Below are 7,095 nucleotides of genomic sequence, written 5' to 3' on the forward strand. Positions count from 1 at the left end.
CAGCCCTTTCCCTTTGTGTGCTCTTCTAGCAGGGGACACTGCTGGGGTGATGAAGGAGGCGTATCATTAGATTGGAGAGGGCTGGCAGTTCAGTTTGGGACAGGCTGACCATATGACATCCCTTGGGAGTGGTGTCCTACTTTCAGTATCACCAGGAATCCCTATTGTTAGCCTGTAAGTGGAGCCAAGGGATACCCTCCTCTCCTGTTTCTGTACAGTAGTCCCTCAGGCCATGCCACTTGAGCAGATTCATTGCTGGGGTTTTCCTTGTAGGGCTCCCAGTTGTAGATTATTCCCCACCCACAATGAATGGGGCTGTGGTCTTCCCTGTACAGCTCACTGCACTGGAATGAAGGCCAAAAAAAAAAATAATGCCAAAGCAGCAGGGGAAAGAGAGTGCCAATAAAGATAAATGATTTCCTAATTAAGCCTGGAGACAAGGAGGGGCAAAGAGGACTGTTGAAGCCTTGTGGGAGCCAGAGTGAACCCAAGCAGCCTATACCACCACTCTGGCAGGGGTCTTTGGGCTGACATTTTTAAACAAAGGAAAAAGCTCATTTGACAATGGATCTTGCAAGAGCAATTCCAGATGCCTTGAAGCAAAGACTCTTCTCAAGCACCGGTGTTGTTACGATCACCAGGGGAGCTGCTGCCTCGCTAACTCTCGCCATGGCATTATGAGTCTCCGATATTTGGGATTTGGTTTTAGCTGCTGAAGGCACTTTATTGGAGGGGGGTGTGAAGGAGAGCATCTCCTTTGTTTGTTTGCTTGTTGTTTTAGAGGAGATGATGGACATCATCTTGGCCAATGCACCTGGGACTGAACCAGGGAATTTGAGAACTGAAAGGAGAAGCAGTTGGGTCTTGAGCTCAAACAATCCACAAACTTTGCAAGTTGGGGCTCCTGAGAGAGTCAGGGAATGGACATTTAATCAAACTTGACTGCATTATAGCTGCTAACAAGTTAGGGTCAGTTGCTGGGCTGCTTCATGTGATGGGCTCTGCAAACTTAGAGGTGAAGGAGCTTTATGTGCCTGAAATTCGGTGTGGTTTTTCCAGCCATGTTGGCTGCTTACAAAAACAAAATAAAAATCTCTCTCTGCAGACCTTCGCCCACTGTGGTTGCAAAATGTCACAGATTAGGTTGAGGCCCTCCCTGAGACATGAGCTGAAATCCCATTCATCCTGTTTAAGTTAAAAGGTTTTACCTTTGGGGAGGAGGGCTGGGGCTGCTGGCAGCTCACCCAGCACAGCACATCACAGACCTGCAGGCACGAATTTGCCATGGAGCAGACTCTGCTGAGGATCTGTGACATGTACCAGCTGCAGAAAAATGGCCTGGGGAGAAAAGAATGGCACAAGGAGTCCCAAACCTTTATCTAGATCTCCTGCACGCCCTGTGGATGACCACGGTGGTGTTTCACAGGGGTTTGGAGCAATAGTTCCCTGCCCATGTGAAGGTGCCATCCCTTTCCCATGATTTCTGTTCCCCAAAATGCTTTTTCCTGGTGTCAGGATTTGCAGACTGGCTCTGCTCATCTCCATTGCTGGGCTCTCTCCAGGGCTGTGCCCATGACAGCTGCTCTCGGTATGGCACCTCCTTCTCCTCCTCGATTCTTTATAACTTTATATGCTTTGCTTTAAAGGTGCTCTCAGGCCTTCCTCCCCACTTCTGGCAGTCCCTGAAGTTTTGGTCCTGCCTCTGATTTGCCCAGCATATCAACCTCCAGCCAGTATGTAATACACTACCAAACTGAGACCGCTGTGCCTTCTCCCCAGCAGCTCTGGCCGTCTTTTCCCTCCCTGCCACATGACCAGCTCAGGGTTTGGTTGCTGAGGCAGTGACACCTGGGCACCCTGAGGGGCCCTGTCTCTGTATTGAGGTCACACACTCTTTGGGATAGCGAGGAATCTGTTCCACATTTGGTGCTGGGAAGTCCCTGGGAAGTCTTGGGACTGCTCCTGTATGAGATCACAGGAAGCAGGGAAAGAACCTGCTGGGAGCTGGCCTCAGAGCACTGCTCCAGGACCTACCTTTTCTCAAAGAAATTAAAATCCTGGCCCTTGGGCTGGAGGAAGCATTCATAGGATGGATCAATTGCCTTGAACTCCAGGAGAAGTAACACAAAGGGCCCTGCAGTGGCATTGGTTCTGTGCATCAGCCAGAGCTCCAAACTCAGCTTTTGCTCCTTTATTGACGTCACACCCTGGCAGGTGCCACAGCCTGGGCTGGCACAGAGCGCAGCAGCAGCATTGCACAGGGATTTGCCTCTCAGCACAGCAGCCACAAAGTCCACCCCGGGCTCTGGTGTGGTGGTGTGTCCCTGCCTCTGCTGCCCCACACCTCTCCCCACTTGCAGAACACCCCTGGCTGCGTTGGAGCCTGCAGGGGCTTGCACAAGTGACCCTGCTCTTTGGAGTGTACTTATTGATCCTGTCCCCTCCTGTTGACACTGTCCAGCCCAGAAGTAGCTCACCCTCGCTCTGAGCCCAGTGTCAGTGTCAGCTCTGCAGAGTGAGGACTGGGAGAGTCTTCCTCTTAAAATCAGCCTGTCCCAAGCCTGGGCACAGAGAGACCACAGCACTGCTGAGCACAGAAGGGGCAAATCTGCTTCTCAGGTTAGAACAGCACTTTAATGTTGGGGAACAGGGGTAGGAGAGAGCAGGTAGAGTGGGTCAGGGGATGGCTGGTCCTGTCCTGGGCACTGTGAGGACATTGCCTGTCCCCCACCATCCCTGCAGGGCAAGCACAGAGCGGGTCAGGAGATGGTGTGAGGGGAGGAAGGGAGATAGAGAAGGGATGATGGCCAAGCTGAAAACTCCAAACCTTCCTGTCCTTTCCCCTCTTATCTGATTGCTTTGCTTGAGGGCACTTCTGTCCCCTTTCCCATTTGTTCTTTCTGTAGCTGATACTGAGCTGGCCAGATGATGCTCTGGAGCACAGAAAACATTTGTTTTCCTCAAGCACTGTGAGCACAGCCACCCTGCCCAGCTCTGCCCAACTCTGCTGAGCACAGCTGGAGGCAGGGAAGAAATCAGGGGGGCTGTGCAAGGGACAGAATGCTCCTGGCTGCTCCTGCCCTGCCAGACATGGCTTTGCCATGCATCCCCACACTGCCTTTGCATTGCAGTGATTCCCTCTGCCTGAATTAACCCACGGAGTGCTGGGGGTGATGGATGTGTCTCCCCAGAGCCCCTGGCCCAGCCATGGGGCTGCCCAGTGCTCGATGGCTGCTGGACAGCACTTGTGGTTTGCAAGCTGGATGTCCTGAATCTTCTTGCCAACCATTAACCTGCTCTTTCAGGGCAAATGCAGCTGGCTGAGAGTGCCAGGGCAGCATGTAGGCACCAATTAAATCTCTGGCAGGATGCAAGCAGAGCACGTTACAGCAATTGCTGGCACTCCTGCTCTCGGCAATGCCAGTGTGCTTCCTGCTGCAAACAGAGGGAATGGAGTTAATGGGTGACCACAGCAGGGCAGCCAGGGTGTCCTTTGCAGGGGTCATGTTTGGGAATTTCCTTTTCCTAGGGTTTCAGGTGTGTTTACTATGTGCAGCGCTCTCCATTGACAATTTCGGGGCCACATATGGAGTAGTCTCCAAGTTCTCTTCATCAGCTCATTCCTTGACTTCTTTGTTACTTATGTGTTAGCTACCCTATTTTTAGAAGACTAATAAACCACTGCAACAGTAGTAATCCTGGAGCTATTCTTGTCCAGAGCGATGCAGAAGTGGCTGAACTCACACAGGGAGCACGGAGTCATCAGTGTAGGTGTCACAGGGGCAGAGCATGGCAGCTTCTCTCCTGATCCCATGCTCTGACAGGAATGCCTTGGTGAGGAGATGACCTGGGAAGATGGCCCCATTTCCACTTGGCAGTAGGTAAGAGGGGAAAACTGATTCAAGCTTGACCAGAGTGCTGGTGGGAACATGCCTGCTGTCATGGGAAGTTCCTCCTTGGCTCAGATGCAGGGCCTGTTTCTTCTCCTCTCACTGCACTGGGGGCCTCAGGGCCTGAGCTCACATTTAGATGTCTAAATTACAGCCGATGAGGACACCCTTCCCAGCCAGAATTTGCCAGGATCTTTGTGTAGGTCCTGGCCAAGGGCTGATCTCCCTGTTTCCCATTGTAGTCTGGAGATTGGCACTGAAGAGGGTGATTTACTCATCCCTCCAAACTGCCCTCTGGGGGACTCTTTTCTCTTGGCCAGAAAGGTATTTTGGGGGATCTTCTTTTGGCCAGGCTGAAGGTCTCCTTGTGAATCCTATCCCTCAGAGCTTGCAGACAGCACATTCCCCGTGGCTCATCCCTCCACTGGCACTACAGGAGATAATTAGTGCGTGGCTAAGTCATATGTGCTGAGGGTCAGGCAAGACAATGAGGCACATTTTCCCCTGGAGTAAAGAGATGTCAACAGAGTAGCACTGCAGCGAAATGATGGGATCTGTCAGTGACCCTGGCCCTTTCACTGAGCAAACAGCCCGGGGCAGAGCCTTCCTCCAGAAGAATGGCATGGCCTGGCAGCCAGGCACCCTTGTGAACGCACACGTGGGGCTGTCCCAGGGCTGCTGTCCCCAGGAGCCTTCATCCCACACCCCTGGGCCCACAGTAACTCCTTGGAGGCCACTCCTGGGTGTGTCTGTGAAATCAGCCCTCGGGAGAACAAAGTACCTGCCCCTGGGGACAGCAGGAACACAACTTGGAAAAGATGATTTCCAATGGAGTTTTGGGATATTTCAGGGGCGCTTGGAGGTAGTAAAATAGAGCAAAACCAGAGTGGTCACCCTTGGCACACACAGATCAGGTGAGGACTTGTCCATTTGACATCCTTCAGCTCAGTTCTTCCAGTGCACAGGATTATCCATGTTAATGAAAAGGCCCGTGGTTAATGCTGTCAGGCAAAGTATCTCTCTGGCTGTTTCAGTGCTTCTTAGAATGGGGAGATTCTCTTTGCATTTATGCTCTACATGAAAGCTGATCCAGATCTCCAACCTTGATCTCCTTTCCCCTCAGTCTGTCACCAGACATTATACAGCACAGTGTGGAGACCAAGAAGGGCCACACCGTTGGCCTGACAATGAAAAGCAAGAAAAAACTCTTGATTTTTCAAGGGGATCTTCCAGTCCAGGATAATTTCAACCAATTGTGTTGGCAAAAATAAGCTCTTTTGACAGTACAAGTCTTGTGCATTAAAACAAAGTAATCCCCTTTGGTTTCACCTTGATGTTTCTATGCTCCAAATGCCAACATCACTCTTTATTCTGCTCACATTCCTCTCCAGTTTCAGGTAAAAGACCAAATGTCTCTCACCCTCTTGTTGGAGCTGAGTCTGTCAAGTGTGGCTCCTTTTGTGCCACTCCCTAACTCATATCTTTGGGACTTACACCCCCTTATCTGTAAAAAATCACATACCTAGGTGATATTCTAATGCAGTAATGGATTTTTCCAGTTGCTCCACCTGGTGAGATGTGCTGTGGACTGAGATTGCCATGCAGCCAGTTATCATTAGAACATCTGTGCTCTGGCAGCTGAAGGCAGCATGTCCATTGATGCTCTCAGCTCTGCCCTGGCAGAGAGCCCCAGCGTGCTGATGTGCCAGGCTGGTGTTTTCTATGGACTCTGAGTTAGAGCCTTGCTCTTCCAAGATGCTTTCAGCATGTGCTGCCTGCGCTGCAGCCTGGTTTGTGAAACAAATGGTGTATTCTGGCAGAGAGGGTTGAGACAGCTGGGAGAAAGTAATGGCTGGGCTGGGAGCAGGCTTGGAGTTGCATTCTGGAGCCATCTCACTCTTTTGATGAGCGTTTCCACACCTTCCTCTATGGAGGGAGTGGGGAACATGCTCCTGAGCAAGGTGCTGCAGCCCAGCAGAGCCCAGGCCCCCCTCAGGCACCCTTTGTGCCTCCCAGCAATGTGCAAGAACCAACAGGCAGCAGCAGCCGCTGGGTGCCCTTAAATGTCCTTAAATGCCTCTCTCTTGTGCATTACCTGCTGCAGAGGCAGCGCAGCAGTGAGGGCCACCATGCGCAGGGCTGTCACAGGCTGTGCTCAGAGACTTGAGAACACTCAGAGAAGGGTTTGTGCTGGGAGTGAAGGCAGAATCACCCCTCTTGTTTAGGCTCCCATGTTGGAATGCATTGCACAAATGGACTGGGGGAGACCTACAGTCAGAGGGATTCAAGAGGTCTTTGCATACTGTCAACATCCATTTAGAAATTGCTCCACATGTGGCCCCAGCTCATGCAATTGAGCCCTTGACCGCATCCTGTAAAACAGGGCAGCGCCTGTTTCCTGGGAGCTCTACCAAGTCGTCTCCAAGTGCTTTTAATTTACTAATATAACTAGTGAGATGTTCCTGCTGCGTCCTTGCGCCCTGCCTCCCAGGAGAACAGCTTGTCAGGGCGTTAAAAAGATGCCAGTGTGCTTCTGTGAAGGGCTTCCTATGGACAATGATTTGCACATCCCAAAGAAAAGTCCTTCTCGGATGACACGTGTAACATTGCAGCTATGTCCGAGGCTAATGGTTATTTTCCACATAAATGGAATTATATTTGCCTTCAGCAACATTGGCCACTGGGACCTCTTTCTAAAGCTGGCAGCACTTCCAAGTCTCTAAATAAAGTGAAACAGACCTGAGGTAAAAGCTTGGGGTGGAAAGCAAGCAGAGATGTTCTCACGAGAAGAGCAGACAGGGTGGGTTGAGATAAGATGGCTAAAATGGAAGAAAATGTAGAAAACCAGAGGGTCTCCTGTGGGAGTCCCACTGCGGTCTCATGAGTGGCACTCAGTGTGTGTTGAAGGCTCCTATAGATCCCTGTTAAACTGGGCAACAAAAGGTTTTGCCTGTTAGTCAGAGCCATCCCAGGGAATGAGTCACAGCCAGCGGGAAAGGCGATGCTCCCTCAGCAGCGCCGCAGAGCTCTGCAGCAGAGACCTCCCTCTCCTGTGAGGGGCACAGGCTGGGAGGTGGCACGGGCTGGGAGGTGACACGGGCTGGGAGGTGGCATGGGCTGGGAAGTGGCACGGGCTGGGATGTGGCACGGGCTGGGAGGTGGCACGGGCTGGGGGGGGGGACGGGCTGGGGGGGGGCGACGGCGG

General features: G+C 51.9%; 1 protein-coding gene across 1 annotated transcript in view; it reads left to right on the forward strand.

Moving 5' to 3' along the window:
• NRG2 (neuregulin 2) overlaps window positions 1-7,095 on the forward strand; it is a gene marked incomplete at both ends in the record, with an annotated part of 57,372 nt that overhangs the window by 4,899 nt on the left and 45,378 nt on the right.

The sequence above is a fragment of the Geospiza fortis genome, unplaced genomic scaffold, assembly GCF_000277835.1.
Source record: "Geospiza fortis unplaced genomic scaffold, GeoFor_1.0 scaffold413, whole genome shotgun sequence".
NCBI classification, from domain to species: Eukaryota; Metazoa; Chordata; class Aves; order Passeriformes; family Thraupidae; genus Geospiza; species Geospiza fortis.